The sequence below is a fragment of the Lactuca sativa genome, chromosome 3 (genome assembly GCF_002870075.4).
Source record: "Lactuca sativa cultivar Salinas chromosome 3, Lsat_Salinas_v11, whole genome shotgun sequence".
Lineage (NCBI taxonomy): Eukaryota > Viridiplantae > Streptophyta > Magnoliopsida > Asterales > Asteraceae > Lactuca > Lactuca sativa.
The window spans coordinates 317,267,652-317,288,436 of NC_056625.2; positions in this window are offsets into that span (position 1 = coordinate 317,267,652).

The window sequence follows — 20,785 nt, forward strand, 5'->3', positions numbered from 1 at the left end:
GTGATACTTGACATGACGTCATCCACCCCAGAAGGTTTCCGCCGTTCCGGTTTTGGGGTGTGACAGAAGGTAATGATTTTCTGCGGATAGGAACTTGAGCATCATCAAGTACTGGAACCTCGATGGTTGTTGCTTGATCCGGAGTAGAGCTTTCCCCCTCAACCGGAGAGGTGAAAGTATTGAGAGATGCAACTTCGGATAGAGATGGACCAGAAACATCAACATGTTGTTGTAGAGCGGATGGAGACACCAGAACTTCGGATAGTTTCGCCGTTTCAACAGGGTCGAAAAGATCGTCATAATTGACTTCAACTAGATTCAAAGGACCTGAAGAAGCAGGAATATCGCTTTCCATGATTGTGGTGGTTTAAGTGGATGGAGGGGCGTTGTGGATGTGAGAATCATCAAATTTCACATCGAAGCTTTCAATGATTAGCCTTGTATGTCTGATGAGAACCTGGTAAGCAACCTTGTTCGTGGTGTAGCCAAGAAAGATGCCTTCATCAAACTTTGGTGCAAATTTGTTAAGCTGATCTCTGTTGTTGATCACAAAACATCTACACCCAAAGATATGAAAGAAATGAACATTTGGTTTGCGGTTGTTAAGGCCCTCATATGGTGTTTTATTGAGACGTTTGCACACAATGCTTCGATTTTGTACAAAGCATGCGGTTGCTACTGCTTCAGCCCAAGAGTAAAGAGGAAGGTGTGTGAAGTTGAGCATGGATCTGGATGCTTCTACTAGTGTACGGTTCCTTCTTTCTACTACTCCATTTTGTTGTGGTTTATAAGGAGCTGAAAAGTTGTGAGTAATACCTTTGGACACCAAGAAACTGTTGAGAGGATGATTAGTGAACTCGGTTCCATTATGACTGCGGATTCGTCTTACTGGCAGCTTGATCTGAAGTTCTATTTCTTTGATGAAGTTGATGAGAATATGTGGTGTTTCGGATTTGAGTCTGAGGAAGAAAACCATGTGAAGTGAGTGAAGTCATCTACTATAACCAGTATATACTTTTTGTGATGGAGACTAGCTACGGTTGATGGACCGCAGTGATCAATGTGCAGAAGCTCAAGTGGTTCAGATATTGAAGAGTCAATCACTATGGGGTGACTTGCTTTGGACTGCTTAGCGGTCTAAAGGATGAGTTGTTTGCTTTTGACTAGTCCGAGGTTGAAAACATCTGACATGAGTGTTGTTCTTTTTTTGAAAATTTTGTTTTGGAAAAGGTTTAGCACGTATAGATCTTTGTCTCCTTTTTGTTGGATTTGGTACAATGCCCTTCTATTGTTAAAATTTTGATGTGACTTTAAATGTGTTAGAGTGGGTAAAATACCTTTCCGTTTCAGATCATCTGAGGAATAGATTTGAAAAACACTGTTTCGAAAAGATTTTACACTCTTTTGAGTTGAGTCAGATGAATTAGGAATGACTGTTGAAACTTTACATTCCTTTTTGGATGTTTTCTTGATGGTAGAGTTTTTAGAAAAATAGTGAGAGAAAACAAATTTTTCTGGACTTTTGGATTTTTGAAATCAGACATGTTTTTTGTTTTTTTGAAAACATTTGTCTATTTATGCCTCGGGAGCAAATTTCTTCTTTGGAAGCCTTTTTAGCTAAGGATTTTGGTGAACCGCAGTCTCTGTTATTCAACTGCGGTTTCCTAGAACCCTTTGAAATTTTGTGAAAACATGGGCTTGATTCATCGGAACTTGAAGATTCTAGGATTTGAGAACATTGACTCACTTCAAAGTTTTCTAAGGGTAATTCATGATGAATCGTTTGAAGAGTGGCAGAAATTTTGTTCGAAAACTGTGGTAGGGATGACTTGACTACCGCAGAGTAAGTCTTAGTTGGGACTTCATTGGGGCTTTTGTAGGACATTTGATTACAGTGAGGGACACTGCGGTCTGAGGTCAGGGATGGAAAGTATTTCGATACTTTAGTGTCCTCAATGACAATTTCTTCATCAACTACGGATGAGTTTTGAGAATTTAGGAAGGTAGTTCCACAGATAGGAATTTGATCACATGTGTGACCCGAAACCTCAAGCACAATTTCCTCAATGACACAATTCTTGCTTAGATTATGCAGTCTACCAAACTGAGTTTTGATATCTTCGGGAAAGGTCTTGCCATTGACTAGGAAATGAAATTTTTGGTCTGGAGGGACACATAGTCTGTCTTTGTTGAATCGGGGTGAGGAATCCATTGCGGTAGGATATCCATTTGACCAACCCCAATTATATGTGTTGTCCACAGTTCCATTATTTACCAAATTTTCAATAGCTTCACTTTCATTGAACAATTTTTCCATTAAAATATTTAAGCGTATAATTTCACTCTGAGCTAAATCTCTCTGATTCAAAGTTATCTCCAATTGGGTTTCACTCAACATTCTTGCATCTTTTTCTAACTCTAAATCTCTTTCTAACATAGCCATTTTGAGTCTTTTGTTATCTAGTCGTCCTCTCACATGGAACATCTCCTTGGACGTAATGTTCTTCTCATCTAAGGCTTTGTTATAGTCTGTAAGGACGACGGCACATTTGTCATTAAGATCATCTATGTAAGGTTGACAGTCATGCATGCTATAATTTAGAGTTTGGATCATGATTTTTACCTGTTCAACGATGCTTAGAGTTCCATCCTTTGCCATGTAGCAGTAGCTTTTGTCCATATTTGTAGATCCATCATCATCCGCAGTTGCCAACATGCAGATCTTCCTTTTTTCTTTGACACTGCTGATGGCTTCATCTTCATCTCCAGATGACCAAACTTGATGGTCTCTTTTGAAATGGGCTACGTATGCCCTTGCTTTCTCCTTTTCTTCCAACTCTTGAGCCATTCTAAGGTAGAATGCTCTATCTTTAACGACATTGGCCTTACAATCTCTTGCAAAGTGATTCTCTTTGTTGCATTTCTGGCAAACTACAACATCAGTCTTGTCTTCTGAGGGAGTACCAGAGTCAGTGGTTTGAGTAGACTGTGGCGCTTCCTTTGGCTGAGTATTTTGAGATTGTGATGGTGGATGAGAAATTTTAGGATAATGAGAGTGATTGTTTTGTGGGTTGAAGTTACGATTGAAGGGTGGTTTGTTGAATTGTTGCTTTTTATGAAAAGAGTGAGGTGGTAGTCGGTTGAATTGTTTGCTAATTAGAGCAATTGCCTTTTGAAATTCTTTTTCATCATCATACTCTGAATCAACTTCGTATGACTACGATGAAGTGTCATACGATGGAGAGTAAGATTGATTATGTGGAGTTTGTGCGATGAGAGCAAGGGGTCCTCCAAAGTCAGCACAGTCTTTGAGTACGTTGGATTCCTGTGCTTGCAGTTCTCCATAGAGTTTGTAGAGTAACAAGGAATGAATCTTTCTATCGCCTTGGACTATCATTTTAGCCGTAGTCCAATGTCTTCCCAAACCATTAAGAAACTAAAGATTTGTTTCATGGTTACTGCGGATGGTGCCCGCATTGGATAACTTGGTGACAATCAGGTTGAACCTTTAGAAGGAGTCTTCCGAACTTTCGCCAGTATGAGCTTTGAAGTTGTTGAACTCATTGAGTGCAGTTGTAAGCTTCTTGTCTTGTACTTGTTCTGAGCCTTCATACAGATTCTTGAGAACATCCCATATCTCTTTTGCTGATTTGCAATTTATGATAATATCGAAGTTGTCAGGGGCAACTCCACAGGAGATTTCATAAAAGCAACAGCATCATTTTCCATTTTTATCAAGATCATCCTTGGTGGGATGGTTCATGGCTGGTTGATCTCCTCCTAGTCCGGTTGTCGCTCCGTCAGTTTGGACTGGTGTAAGGACAGGGACACGTGGTCCTTCTTCTTCGGATCTCCATACGTCTCTACCAAGTCTCCTTAATTATCTTTCCATTCTTTGTGACCAGTGAGGATATTCATTTGCAACCAGTATTGGGGCTCGATTAGAACCACCAACACTGTTGGAAACATTCAAAGATAACGATTGTGCCATTTTTGTTTTAAAAGTGAGCTTTAGTGGTATAGAAGGCTCTTCGAAAAAATCAGAGTTCCGGTTTTCAAAAAGCAACCAATATGGCTCTGATACCAATTGTTGAGAGAAAAACTTTGAGATACACTAGAACAAATGTTAGAACAAGTATATTACAGAATAGTTAATCTCGAAGGATCTAAAAGCTCAACAATAATATTTAGAGTTAGATGTTAGAGAGTTAGTTGTAGAAAAGTAAGGATAGAAATGACAACAATTTTTATATCAAGTATACACTTAAGCTGATTCATAACGAGGAATGCATTCAAGCCAAGTTAATAAGTGAGATCAAACTTATTGATTAAGTCTCAAAACACTTGCTCCGAAGAGATATTGTAATCGATTATGAGAGTAACAAGAGTGAGTAAGAGAGATCAAAAAGATAACTTCAGAGATGTGTATTCAGAATTAGATGCGTAAGTTTTTAATACAAGAGAATAAGCTCTATTTATAGATACTCATGAAGTACACTAGATTACATCTCTAAGATTAACCATGCAAGGCATACTGGACAATAGAGAGTATTACAATAAAAGACAAGTAAAGTAATCTAGTAAAAGATTGCGGTAGGTAGAGACTACGGATGCGGTTGCTGATGAAAGAAACTTGACTGCGGTGGCTTGACGGTTGCGGTAGCTGAAGTTCAAGAGGGTCACTTTTTATGATTCAACATATGGTAATAAACCTTATGCCAACCTTCGCCTTATCTCGTGTATCGAGGCACAAAAGTGTCTATACAAAAAGAACTATGCATTCCTTGCTCATGTGGTGGATAAGACCAAAGAAGAAGTGAACATTCAAGACATTCCAGTGGCATGTGACTTCTCGGATGTATTTCCCGAAGATCTTTCGGGAATCCCCCAGAGAGACAAGTCGAATTCTGAATCGACCTCGTGCCTGGAGCCACTCCGATCACCAAATCACCATATAGGTTGGCTCCCGCTAGAATGCAGGAATTATCAAGCCAATTAAGCGAACTCCTGGATAAAGGATTCATTAGACCAAGATTCTTGATGTGGGAAACTCCAGATCTTTTCGTTAAAAAGAAATACGGATCCTGTTGGAAGTGTGTCCAAGGTCAAGAACTAATTGGTGATATTTCTAATAATAGCATGGTCCTCTTAGGTTTCCCTCATGACTCAAGATTGAGTAGAATAAATAATAGGAGTGATTAGTTTATTAATTATTATTGTCTAATGATTAATTAGAAACTAATTGGAAAACAATTTGGGAATTAATTAACAGTTTAATTAATAGAAGGGTTGAATGTGAGTTAATTAATAGTTGGTTAATCAAGGAACATTCTAGAACCCTAGAATGAAGGGGGTTGGATGAAAATTCCCTTTGGATAAAGGGAATTTCGGTCATAGCCTATCCCATCCCACATGGGTGGAAGGATAAAACCCTAGGAGGTATCCAAGGCTATAAATAGGGGCATAGGGATTCATTCCTCCTTGCTCATTTTTTGGCTTGAGTATTCGCCACCTTCTTTCTCCCTCATTGTGGAAGAACTTTCTTTTAGTTCATCCCTCCTAGTTTAATATTTGTTTCTACTCTTTTGAGTTCATTGGGTGTGAACCAAGAGAGGGATTCTAGTTTGGATTCTCATCAGCGAAACATAGTGGCACGCACAAGGAGTCAAGCTCGAAGATCATTAGCTGCTAAAGAGGTTAGTATTCTTCCTTGTATTTTCGGATTTCATAGGGTAGAAGTAATAGTATGAAGCAATAGATCCATAGGGTGCATGTACACTTAGGTAAATCGTTATGTTGTTTCGATTCTTCCGATGCCTAGTTATTGAGTGTATTTGACGCATATATTACCCAACAGTGGTATCTAAGCCATTGGTTCATGGTTACCTTCACCCTACATCCATGTTTTCTGAAAATAGTTTTTTAGAACTGAATGATGAAAGTTTAATTGAAAATTCGTAATTTCATGAAAACCCTATTTCACGACGTGAACCAGTAGTTCACGACGTGAACTTAGCAGATTAGCATTATCGATGATTCCTAATGCATCCTTGCATATTTTAAATATTGACATTGTCGGTCTTACCTCGACTAGGCGCACCCGTTCTAATGTAGGGGTTTAAGGAGGTCTCTATGATTCCTAATGAGGTCAGTTTTTAATATGCTTCGCGCTTACCACCCTCACCGCCCTATTGCATTTGAGAATGGAGTTACCGAAAGGGTTTGATAGTGATGACGATCAATCTAAAAGTATTCTAAATACAAGTAGAAAACAAAATCCCGTTTTGTTTAAATAAAAATGAATCTTATGTTATCCATAAAAATTGCACATTCTCTTTATAACTTGTTGATGGAGCTAGTGTGGTTAACCGGCACGTCAATTTGAGAGTATAGGTAGAGAATGATGGGAGACTCGTGAAACTCAAGCGTAACTTGAGCCGGGGACCATGCAATTTTGTATGGGTGATTCACCATCTATTCAATGATCTGCGGAATCCACGTCATTGAATTTGAGATGAACATAATCCGAGATTAACATGCTGTTGATAGTCAACGAATCTCAAAGATCTAGGAATTTCATAGTGATTGAAATTAACAAAGAGCTTTTTCTACATAATTAACTTCATGGTGTGTTTACGGCATCCCTTTACACATCATGTGTAACAACGTAAATTTTCAAAACAATTTTTCATTTTCAAAACATTCATTTACTCACAAAATAACACCAAACATATTGTATCAAATGTATTTTTCACAAAAACATCTCCCCATAATCCAAAACATAAACTCCTCAAGTGTGTACGGATCATGTCGGCGCCTTCCCACGCTCATCACTGGTACCTGAAACACATCACACAACAACTGTAAGCATAAATGCTTAGTGAATTCCCCAAAATACCGCATACAACACATACGCCACTCAAGGCTATAATACGACCCTCCGGTCGATGTGTCTCAACGGGACCCTCCAGTCCCGTAGCTCGTTGGACCCCCTGGTCCGGTCATAGCTCCTTGGGCCCTCCGGCCCGGTCTGTATCGTTGGACCCATCGGTCTACACGTGTCCACTGACTCTCTTAGATTCTCTCTTGACACGCCGAGTACCTTCCTGACTCGACGAGTTCCACCTGGCAAGAATCGCGGGGCCACCACGACTCAACTCGCCGAGTCTCAAGAACAACTCGGCGAGTTCCAGCTTGAACCCAGTCCCCCTGACTCACCCAAACTCACTGAGTCGTTCCCTCAACTCGACAAGTCCACTCACTGAGTGATTACGGGCAAACTTCATACTACTCGCGGAGTCTGTTCTTCAGACTCGGCGAGTTCATGCCATGCATAAACTCAAAACCACTTTTGAGGTCAGATCTGTTCCATTCAATCATAGATCTAGCCTCCCCAATGATGATAGTCACGTAAAGTCCAAACCTTGATGCTCAAACAGCATCTATTTGCTCCTATATGATGTTTTAGCCCCATATCTCATAACCCATGGTCAAAACTCCCATGAATCCTCAAAAAGCTTGAGGAATAAAGCTTCTCTGGACCTCTATGGATCCCATTCCAAGCCTCATCACAAATAGGGACGAAATGGACATCAAATCTAACCAACAAAGAGGTCAAGAAACCCTAAACCTCCATGTTCATCATAACAACAGAAAGGGAGCCAAAATATTACCTCCAAAGTGATGCTCTGATCTCTAAATTCGAAGAATGTCCACCTCCCTTGCTTCCTCTTAGCTAGAACCTCCTTTGCCTTGCCAAACAATGCTTCAAAGGTTAACAATGGCCTCCTCTCTCTCCCAAAACGCTCAACATCTCTTTAGGGTTTCTCTCTGGGGTTGGTGGCCGCAAATGACGGCCATATACCCCTTTAAATAAGTCTTAAACCAAGGAAATTAGGGTTTCATTAAACACCATGGACTCGCCGAGTCCAGACGCGAACCCGCGTGCAAAAACCGCGATCCTACTCGACGAGTTTAGACTCCAACTCGCCGAGTCTCCTCACAACACCCAAAAAATAAAAGAATAAAAAATAATACCTGGGAATCCAGATGTTACAATTCTCCCCCACTAGAATCAGACTTCACCCTCGAAGTCTCATTCTGCAAATAACTCCGGATGCTGCTCACGCATCTCACGCTCCGGATCCCAAGTTAACTCTGACCCTTTCCGATGTTGCCACTGGACCTGCACCAGTGGCACCTCTTTATTCCTCAGGACCTTGATCTTCCGATCTCTGATCGCCACCGGTCTCTCAGCATAATTCAGGTTCGCTTCCACCTGAATATCTTCTAGTGGCACTACTGCCGACTCGTCGGCTATGCACTTTCGCAACTGCGACACGTGGAAAGTGTCGTGAATCTGACCCAACTCTGCTAGCAACTCCAAACGAAAGGCTACCCTACCTACCCTCGCGATCACCCTGAAAGGACCAATATATCGGGGCCCCAACTTGCCCCTCTGATGGGTTTTGAGCATTCTAACACTTCCTAAGTGTACATGCAACCCTAATAACCTTGGATCTATGTTTGTCTAATTATCAAGCAAAGTTGAATTCCAAGGTTATATTCCTATCTAGCATACATGGGGAACAATTTCTAACTTGAATGAAAGATAGAATAACTTACCTTGTTGTTGCTTATGTTCCTTGAAACCTTGTGAGCCTAGCACCCCAAGTGTGATGCCTCAAATGCTTCACACAACACCAAATGCTCTTGGAAAGACTTTTGAGAGAATACACACTTCTTGAAATCGGCCTAGCCCTCTTGTTTCTTATGTGTGGCCGTTTTTGGTGGAGAATGGGACTCTTATATAGTGTTGACACATCTAGGGTTACACCATGTAAACCCTAATGTGTTATGACTCTTCATTTCCATGACCCATGGGTTTGTAACTCCCATGGAGCATCCTATGGGTACAACCCAACTTGATAATCCATGGAGCCTCTTAGCCCACTATACAAGATATGAATGATTTACATAATCAACCCATATATTTAATTAGTTAACTTTTGATCACTTAATTAATTCCAAATTAATTCTTTGATCAAACTAATCAAATAATATTATGAATATATTAGAACTTATAATATATTAATAATCTCCAAGTGTTATTCCTCTCATTTAGTCTATCCAATTGCATGGTGCCATGCAACCCAAATGGACCATGCCGGTTCGGGTCAAGTACTTACCCGAAATAGTTATGGACTTAGACACCTTATCCAACACCCTCTTCATGAATCGAATCACTCCTTTCCAAGGAGAGACCATCAGGAGCACAAAGCCGCCGACCTGAAACTCAAGCTCGGACCGGCATCTGTCCGCATAACTCTTCTGACGACTCTGGCAGTCAACAACCTCTGTCTGACCTGCTGGATCTGCTCTGTCGTCTGAAGAACAATCTCGGTACTACCCATCACACGCTGCCCTACCTCTCCCCAGCAAATAGGGGTCCGACACCTCCTCCCATACAACAGCTCAAAGGGTGGCATGTCAATGTTCGAATGATGGCTGTTGTTGTAAGAGAACTCTGCCAAGGGCAAATACATGTCTCAACTTCCGCCGAAATCCAACACACATGCTCGGAGCATATCCTCGAGCGTCTGAATCGTCCGCTCACCCTGCCCGTCGGTCTGTGGGTGGTATGCAGTATTAAAATGCATTTTCATACCTAATTCCTCATGAAACTTCTTCCAGAATCTGGAAGTGAAACGTACATCTCGATCTGAGACAATCGAAATAGGTACTCCATGCCGCGATACCACCTCTCTCACGTACATCTTCGCCAACTTCTCCACGGAAGAGCTCTCACTGATGGCCAGGAAGTGAGCACTCTTTGTCAACCTATCCACAATCACCCAAATTGCATCGACACCCCTCCCGGTTCTTGGCAATTTGGTGATGAAGTCCATGGCAATCTGTTCCCATTTCCACTCAGGAATCTCCAATGGCTGCAACTTACCATGTGGACGCTGATGCTCGGCCTTAACCCTGCGATAAGTCAAGCATCTCTCTACAAACCATGCGACATCCCTCTTCATACAGGGCCACCAATAATCCTTTTTCAGGTCCAAAAACATCTTAGTGGCCCCAGGATGGATCGAGAATTTCAATCGATGAGCCTCCTCCATCAAAATGGTACGCATCCTGCCCACGGACGGTACCTAAATCCGACCCTGAAATGTCATAAGCCCCCGGCTATCGGTAACGAACTCCGATACCATCCCGACAACTCGTTCCCTCTTCTGGCTCTCAGGCTGCACAGCCTCAGCCTGGGCCCCACGAATAGCATCCAAAACCGAGGTCATCACCGTCAATCTCAAACATACATCTCGCAATGGGGCGCTCTCCACCCTACGGCTCAGTGCATCGGCTACAACATTAGCCTTGCCCGAGTGGTACAGGATCTTACAATCATAATCCTTGACCACGTCCAACCACCTCCTCTGTCGCATATTTAGGTTGGGCTGATCCATCAAATGCTTCAAGCTCTTGTGGTCCATGTATATCGTACACCGAACCCCGTATAGGTAGTGTCGCCAGATCTTGAGAGCGAACACTACCACTCCCAGCTCCAAATCATGAGTGGGATATCTCGACTCATGAGGCTTAAGCTGCCTCGATGCATATGCTATCACATGCCCCCTCTACATAAGCACCGCTCCCAATCCGGATATCGATGCGTCACAATAAACCACAAAATCCTCCATCCCTTCTGGAAGGGCTAACATTGGGGCTTCGCATAACTTCCTGCGAAGTGTCTCGAACAAGGTCTGCTACTCCGGACCCGAAGAAAACACAACACCCTTCTGGGTCAACTTGGTGAGTGGCACAACGATCTTGAAGAAATCCTTAATAAATCTCCAATAATAGCCGGCCAATCCCAGAAAACTCCTGATCTCGGTGGGTGATCTCGGCACCTCCCACCTCATAACCGCCTCAATCTTGGTCGGGTCGACCAATATCCCCTTCTGGTTAACGAGATGCCCCAAAAACCGGACCTCTCGTAACCAGAACTCACATTTGGAGAACTTGGCATAAAGCCTCTCCGATCTCAGAACTCCGAGGATCTCCCTCAAATGCTCCTCATGCTGCTCTCTGGATCTCGAATACACCATAATGTCGTCAATGAACATGATCACCGAGCGGTCCAACATTGGTCTGCACACCCTATTCATGAGATCCATGAACACTGCTGGTGCGTTGGTGAGTCCGAAAGGCATCACCACGAATTTGTAATGCCCATAACGAGTCCGGAAGGCTGTCTTCTGGACGTCCTCCTCCAGCACCCTCACTTGATGATACCCAGACCTCAAATCGATCTTGGAAAACCAAGATGCTCCCTGCAACTGATCAAACAAATCATCGATCCTTGGCAACGGGTAACGGTTCTTGACCGTTAGCTTATTCAGCTCACGATAATCGATGCACATCCGGAGCGAGCCATCCTTCTTCTTGACAAAAAGGATAGGCACTCCCCAAGGCGAACTGCTCGGCCTGATAAACCCCTTCCCCAGCAGCTCTTGAAGCTGCGAGGATAACTCCTGCATCTCTGGAGGCGCAAGGCGATACAGCGCCTTAGTGATAGGCGCAGCTCCTGGAACCAACTCAATACCAAAATCTACCTGCCTCTCCGGAGGTACACCCAGCAAGTCCTCTGGAAACACATCCGGAAACTCACGCACTATCGGGACCTCATCAACTGACTTCGGTCTCTCAGTATCAACCCTCGCATCCATCACATATGCCACAAAACCGATGGGTTTTATGCATAAGAAACATTCCTATGTGCTCATACAAACCCTAATGCTTGGGTCTAGGTTTCTCTATTGAGCATGCTTTGATTCCAAGACTTACAAACCCTAATCTAGCATACAAATAACAAAAACAACATGTAGAATCAGATCTAGATGTTTACCTCTTCAACTTGATGACTTAGATCTTCTTTTCTTCTTCTCTTGAGCTTAGAGTCACAAATGCAACTCCTCTAATGGTTCACAAACCCCACAAGCAAGAAGGCAATATGAGAAAGGGAGAGAGAGGCTAGAAATCGGCCTAGGATTTTCTTAGAATCAAGTGGTAGCCGAATTCAATGCCCTAGGGGTCATATTTATACTTACAGGTTACTAGGGTTTCAGTCTAAACCCTAATGGACAGCTTAGCCACCAAGCAGGCCAAGGAACCTTCTGGAATAAGGCCTTGGACGAAAATATGATGGATATCCATCATAATTTCGTTCCCCCTTAAGCCCATTAGGTTTCCTTAACCCAAAACTCAATTATCATACATTTGACAGTTTATACCCCTTTATTCAATTAATCTCTTTTGATCACCAAATTAATTCCTAATTAATTTATGACCAATACTAATTAAATAAATATGATTTCTCCTTTAATATATTATTCTTATAATATATTAATAAATCATAATACTCTCTCTTTCTCGTTAAATTACCTTGTCAAGTTGCTTTGGAGAAGGCAACCCTAAAGGACCATGCACAACCGGGTCAAGTACATACCAAATATAGTTACGGGCTTAGACACTATTTCAACAGTCTCCCACTTGGATAAGTCTAGTAACTATATCTCACATACGACTTCAGAAACCGATTAGCAATCGTAACTCTTATACTTCACTGTCAACTCTGATCAACTTGTCCTTTAGATAAGGGATCGTATAATCCTCTGTTCTGGATATCATGCTGACAATGCTTATTGTCCAGCAGGAGTTCCTTGATTTCCGATTTGTTTGACATAGAATTTAGTTGAACACATCAACTTCATTCTGACCGGGCCTGGCACATAAGTCAAACCAAATCATAAAGTGGCCAATATCTCACTTTTATTCTCATAGAATAAAAGGAACAGATCAACTTTGACTCATATGCATCTATTATTTACTAATGGATCACACACAATAATGTGTTTTATAACATCAAGTTACTGATGTGTTTACACATTATCAATGCATAACCAACCAGCAAACAACAATCGTATCTCTAAGTTTTAAGACTATATGATGTTATCGCTTTGCGATCACTTAAGGTAAAATACCACGAAGTGATACAGCAAACTCGGGTTTATTCCAATGCTCAACTCATATTCATAAGCACTCATGAACTTTGCAGCAAACCTTTGCTATGTCCAAAACCTTTTAGACAATCTACAAACAATTCATGACAGTCTTCATTCATATCTACTTCCAAAATATGACCGACTGTGGACCCTTTTGAATAATATCATTCAGGAAGTCAAAACATGCAAAATGGAAACAATAGATAAATAACCAACACAAGATAGTAGCCTTACTCATAAATAACACATTTTATTTATTCATCGAATGTCAAGTACAAACTATCTATTACACATTTCCTATCTAATCCAAACTTATATCATCCTTCAGCCCAATGCTCCTAGCGTGTTGCAAGTGTTTGACCCTACAAAGTCCTTTCGTAAGGGGATCTGCTGGGTTTTCTTCTGATGATACCCTCTTCACAACAAGGAGTCCCTCTTCTACCCGATGTCTGATAAAATGGTATTTTCTGACAATATGTTGAGATCTACCATGATCTCTTGGTTCCTTGGTCAAGGCAACCACTCCTTCATTACCACTGAAAATTTCCATCGGCTCTTTTATGGATGGCACAACTCCAAGGTCTCCAATGAAGTTCTTCAACCATATAGCCTCCTTTGACGCTTCACTCGCCGCAATATACTCTGATTCGCACATTGAATCAGCTACGGTCTCTTGTTTGGAACTTTTCCAAGTCACTGCTCCTCCATTTAGGTTAAAGACCCAGGCCGACTGCGATCGGAAGTTATCCCAATCCATCTGAAAACTAGCGTCACTGTACCCTCGTACCCTTAAGTCATCACTCCCACCGAGGACTAGAAACCATTCCTTGGTCCTCCGAAGGTACTTAAGAATATTCTTAACTGCAATCCAATGAGCTCTACCAGGATTCCCTTGATATCTGCTGACCATGCTCAAAGCGAAGGCCACATCAGGGCGAGTACAAGTCATAGCGTACATGATAGAGCCTACTGCAGAAGCGTAAGGTACTCGGCTTATATCAGCTATCTCTGCCTCTGTACTCGGGCTCTGAGTCTTACTCAGCTTGGTATTGCTTTGGATTGGCAACTCCCCTTTCTTGGAATTTTCCATACTAAAACGCTTTAGTACCTTTTCCAAGTATGTATCCTGACTGAGTCCTATCAGTCTCTTTTCCCTGTTTCTTACTACTCTTATCCCCAGAATATAAGCAGCCTCTCCGAGGTCCTTCATAGCGAAACATTTCCCAAGCCAGGATTTGACCTCCTGCAAGGTTGGGACATCGTTTCCTATGAGTAGTATGTTGTCGACATACAATACGAGAAAGCTCACTATACTCCCACTGGCTTTGACATACACACAAGATTCATCTTTGCTTCGTAGAAAGCCAACCTCTTTAACCTTCTCGTCAAAACAAAGATTCCATCTGCGAGACGCTTGTTTCAATCCATAAATGGATTTCTCAAGCTTGCATACTCTATTTGGATGCTTCGCATCGACAAAATCCTCTGGCTGATTCATGTAGACATCCTCAGCCAACTTTCCATTAAGGAAAGCGGTTTTCACGTCCATCTGCCATATTTCATAATCATGAAAGCAGCTATTGCGAGCATCACCCTAATAGACTTTATCTTCGCAACTGGTGAGAAGGTCTCATCATAGTCAACTCCGGGAGTTTGAGTAAAGCCCTTCGCAACCAATCGCGTTTTATAAGTATGCACTTTCCCATCCATGTATGTCTTCTTCTTAAAGATCCACTTGCACCCGACTGTCTTACGACCCGGTACATTATCAACCAAATTCCAAACTTGGTTGTCGTACATGAACTGAATCTCGCTATCCATCGCCTCTTTCCATTTCACAGACTCTGGGCCTGCCATGGCTTCCTTATAGCTGCTAGGTTCATCCAAATTTACTAGTGTACTATCACTAATAAATGTATCCCCTTCAGTAGTAATATGAAAACCATAAAACTGGGGTTGAGCACTAGCCCTAGTGGAACGTCGAAAAGGTAAGGACTCGTCAACAGGTTCAACAGGAGTTTCTTCCTCAAGTTGAGTGCCAGTGTCAGAGGTTCCTTCATCGTTTTGATCTTGAATCTCTTCAAGTTCAATTTGCCTCCCACTGTCTTCTTGGCTTATCAATTCCCTTTCTCGGAAAACTCCTCTTCTAGCAACGAAGACAACATTGTCACTCGGTCTATAGAAAAGGTACCCAAAAGACTTCTGCGGATAGCCGATGAAATAACACTTCTCACTACGAGGTTCTAGCTTATTGTGAGTCTCTCGTCTTACGAAAGCCTAACAACCCCAAACCTTGATATGTGCCAACGAGGGAGCCTTCCCTATCCACATCTCATGAGGATTCTTGGAAACCTTCTTAGTGGGAACTAAGTTAAGTATATGGGCGTCAGTCTTTAAGGCATACCCCCAGAAAGCTATTGGTAACGAAGTCCGACTCATCATAGAACGAACCATGTCCAACAAGGTCCGATTACATCTCTCAGCCACACCATTCAATTGTGGTGTCCTCGGAGGCGTCAATTGCGAAATGATTCCGCATTCTTTTAGATAGTCGTGAAACTCAAGACTTAGGTACTCTCCTCCTCGGTCTGACCGAAGCATCTTGATTTTCCTGCCCAGCTGATTCTCCACTTCATTCTTAAACTCTTTGAACTTTTCAAAGGTTTCCGACTTTTGCTTGATTAAGTAGACAAGATTCACACGTGTCATCGTCCCTAAGTTCGAATGACTCCAACACTCCATCCTTTTGGAGTTGGGCTATGCGTTTCTTGTTGACATGGCCAAGGCGACAATGCCACAAGCATGCTTTGTCTAGACTAGTAGACGAATCAATATTCAAAACATTATTTCCTAAATTAGCAACAATCATCACAGATTCATAAATCCCATTACAAGGTAATGCATTGAAATAAAAGACACCATTCAAATAAACGTTAATAGAACCATTACTATTATCAAAAGAATATCTGAAACCTTGTCTAAACAACCCGTGAAATGAAATAATGTTTCTTGCCATATCTGGCGAATAACAACAATTTTCTAAATCTATCCCTAACCCATTGCTTAACACTAAAGAATAAACACCGACTTTGGTTACAGGCAACGATCTTCTGTTTCCCATAATCAGGTTCATCTTCCCATGTTCCATCTCCCTACTTCTTTTTAGGCCCTGCATATCAGAACAAATGTGGTAACCACACCATGCATCAAGAACCCATGAAGTAGCAAATGATCAGTTATTAGATTTAATAGAATACATACCTGCAAAGGTGTGCTTAATCTTCCCATCTCTTATGTCTTGCAGATATTGTGGGCAGCTTTGCTTCCAGTGGCCCTTTTGGTGGCAATAGAAGCACTATGCTTCTTTAGGATCGGAAGAGGGCTTAGCAGCGCCAGCTTTGGTCCCACTTGAGGACGAACCATCACGGGGTTTCCCCTTATGGTGGCTCTTACATGGAGCCTTCCTCTTTTTTCCCTTTCCTTGACCTATTGCCATCACAGGAGCGGCCACAGCAGGGGACGGTGCAACGGATTTGTCTTTGAGGTTGCTCTCAGCAGTCCTCAAGAGTCCTTGGAGCTTGCTCAAGGAGACCTCCTCTTTGTTCATATGGTAGGTCATCCTAAACTGATTGTAGCAGGAGGGCAAGGAGTGGAGGATTATGTTGATAGCCAAATCCTCATCAAACTTAACATTAAGTTTGAGAAGACGATCAACATACCTCTGTATTTTCTGCAAATGAGAGGTTAGGGATTCTCCACTCCCCATCTTAGCGGTGATCATGATAGTAATGATCTCATAGCGCTCTTGCCTCGCACTCTGGTGATACCTGTCCAGCAAATCCTGATGCATTTCATATGGATACATGTCCTCATAGGACTTTTGGAGTTCGAGGTTCATGGTGGCCAGCATGATGCAGTGAACTTTCGTGGCATCACACTCATGGGCCTCAAAGGCGTGTGATCATGCGAATATACCTCATCCACTCGTTGAAGTTTGAACCATCAAATGTCACTTTCTGACACAAGTTCATCAACGAGAATGACCCAGAAGCGTTGTTGTTGTTGTTGTTGTTTGCAGACATCTGAAAAAGAAAGGAACAAAGTTTGATTAGAAATGATTCCCTAATTAAACACCCACATGAGAGATTAGGGATAGGATCCAACAACATTATTTACAACTTAGAAAGGGATGTCGTACTCTAAAAGTAAATAATTTGAAGGTAAGTGAATGACGATTCACTAATTCTCACCATGAAAAACGAAAAAGGCAATTTAGGTTTTAAATGTATGAAAACTCCTAGATCTTTGAGATTCATTGAACTTTTCAATGGCATGTTTAAATCTCGATATGCATTTCAAATTTGCAACTGGGATACCGAGGATCGCAAACAAATTTGTGAATAACCATGTGAATCAACATGGTGCACTCAATGTCTTTATTGTTGGATTAATGTCTAAGTCCATAACTATATTTGGTAAGACTTGACCCGACCCGGCATGGTCCATTTGGGTTGCATACCATCATGCACTTGAATGAGAGAGATAAGACACTTATGGTTATTAATATATTATAAGTTCTAGTATATTAATAATAAGAATAATAAGATTATTTAATTAGTATTGATCAAGAATTAATCTAGGATTAATTAAGTGATCAAAAGAAGACTAATTAAATATATGGGTTGATTGTGTAAATCATCCATACTTGTATAGTGGGCTAATGCTCCATGGATAATCAAGTTGGGCTAAAACCCATAGGATGGTCCATGGATGCTCCATGGTGTATTTGTACCCATGGATCCAAGGAAATGGAAAGCCATGACAATTAAGAGTTTACCCTAATTGTGTAACGATATAAGCATCTTATTATTGAGGAAAAATCGACCACTAGAGATAGTGAAGAAAGGGCTAGCCGATTTTGAAGAATGTAGAATTCTCTCAAGTCATTCCAAGTGTTTTGATGATTGTGATTCCATTTGAGGTGTCACACTTGGGGCACTAGGCACTCAAGCTACATGAAGATTGTCTACACCAAAGAGGTATGTATTCTATCTTGCTATAGTTATTGTTTTGTATGCTAGATTAGAATAATACCTTGGAAGTTCTTATTTGCATGTATAATAGAGAAAACATAGATCCAAGGTATTTAGGGTTGCATGTACACTTAGGAAGTGTTAGAATGCTCAAAACCCAACAGTGGTATCAGAGCCACGGGTTGTTTTTTTGTTATATTGATGCAAATATTTTATTTTCAAAGTTGAAAAAAAAAACACATGAAGTTTGTCAAATTTTAAGATAATTACTTGTTCTTGTGAAAAACTAATTATTTGTAAAATTTGAATAATTTGCTTTATGAGTTGAATTAGGTCAAATTTAATAAAAGATAAAATAATATGATTATTTTATTAGTTTTAAAAAGTTTGATCTAAAGAGTTTTATTTTTTTTTGAAACCTCCATAAGTTATGGATATGAAAAGGTTTTAAAAAAAATTGATTCAAAGTTTTATGGAGTTACAAAAAATTTGGTGTTAATGTTTTAAAGGATTCCATAACTTAAGAATAAGTTATGGATCACCAAAAGTTTTTTTGTGTTACCTTATTTTATGAGTGAATTTAGATTAATTAATAAAATTATGTGATAGTTGGTTTTAATCCAAATTAATCTAAAAGAAGTTCATAAAATGTGTTTATGTAACTTATAAGTGACATTTATGAATCTTAAAACTCATAAAAGTTGGCAAAGGTTACAAAAATGAAGAGTCTAGTTCTAATTAAATGGTTTTATGACTCCATAACTTGTCCTCAAGTTATGGAGGACCAAGAGTCTCTTCATTTAATAAAATAAAATAAAATAAAAAAAAGTGTAACCTTAATTAATTCCATAAGTTATAAAATAAAGAAAAGTTAATTCTTTTATTAGTTTAAAGTCTTCCATAACTTGTCCTCAAGTTATGGAACTTGAAGAGTTTTTGGATTAAAACTACTTTAAACACATAAGTTATGGAATTAATTAGTTTTGAATAGTTTCAAAACTTGCCCTCAAGTTTTGGAATTTGTAAAGTTTTCACTTATGAATACTTTAATTCCAAGTTAGCCCTTAGAATTTTAAAAGTTAAAATTCAACCCTTATACTTTATAATATTATAAGTTAATAATATATATATGTATAAGAGTAAAGTCAGTCTTACCGCTAGTACGCCTCATTCACGAAGCCGGTCTATAAGGTGGGTATAAGGTTGTTGCCTATAAAATGGCAACTTAATGGGTGTCCACTCTCACCCACCGCTTGCTTGACTGGTGGAGGGTCGTTAGCCGAACGGGTTTGACAGGACTAGAATTCTCCCTTCATTAAAAGTATTAATGAAAAATACTAAGTAACTAAACTCTTAATAATACCCAATCTTAGTTACTTAGGAAAAATGTGAATAAGGTGCTAATCCATGAAATTACACTTTACACTTTGTCTAAGTCGTTAGTGGAGCGTGTGTGGTTAACCGGCACACTAACTTGGACTTAACAAGGTAGGTAAAGGGTGACTTAATATTTATCATAGTATCGATGGAGCGTGTGTGGTTAACCGGCACATCGATTGAGGGGTAATTTATTAAGGGTACCAAGTGATTTGCATGGTTACTTCACACCTTGTTTTGTGATCCTCGGCATCCCAGTCACAAAACCTGAAGGGCACACTCGAGATTGAAACATGCCTTTGAACAGTTCAATGAATCTCAAAGATCTAGGAGTTTCAAAACCAATTAAAACCTAATAATACATTTCGTTTATCTTGGTGGAAATTGGTGAATCGTCATTCACCTACCTTCAAATATTTTATAGCTTGGATTACGGCATACCTCTTCTAAGTTATAAAATAGTTTGTTGGGTCCTAGCCTTAATATTTCATATCGGGTATCATATTAAGGACTTTAAATCAACTATCTTGAATATCTCCCAAAAGATGTATGTAATAGACACCTATGATCTTCCCAAATCTAGTGAAACAAGGTTTCCTAAATGAAGATGATGTCCTTTGGAAATCATACTTCTTTCACCTCCTCCAATTGTTCTCCCCAACCCACAAGTTCTTGAAAAGTTTAAGGTCACTCAAGCCCTATTGGCAAGGCAAGGTCTAGGTGTGAACACATCTTGGAGATGTAGTCACATATTGACAAGCCGGGAGAGTTGGGTGTCAAAGTCTTGAGAAAGTTGGTGGTTCAATCACTTTCTAAGTCACATAGTGAGTTCCTTTGGGACACCTATGAAACAGACTATGACAAGACCCTTAATGATCTTATTTATTTGCTAAGATCAACTTCCTAAAACTTTATGGACATTGACAATGATGACATTGGATATCCAGTAAAGCATTCACTTCCCAATGGAAAGGGATCGGCCATAGTCAACTCGGTTGACCAAATGGTAAAGAGAAAAGCTAAGTCTGTGATAGTCCTGTGTACCATTATCAAAGGGTCCATATGTTTGTATTGCCAAAGAAAGGGCATTGGTTGCGAAGCTGCCAAAATTTACCTAAGGATGTTAAAGTTAATAAGTTTGACTCTACTTCAGGTAAATTCCACTATCTAACTCTGTTAAGTTTCTATTCTGAGATTCTTGATACATGATGTGACTAGGTCACATGGTGATGTTTTAAGAATGAAAGAAAAGTGAAGAAACTTAAAGAAAGAATATGCTGAATCTGATCGCGTAGATGGATTTCT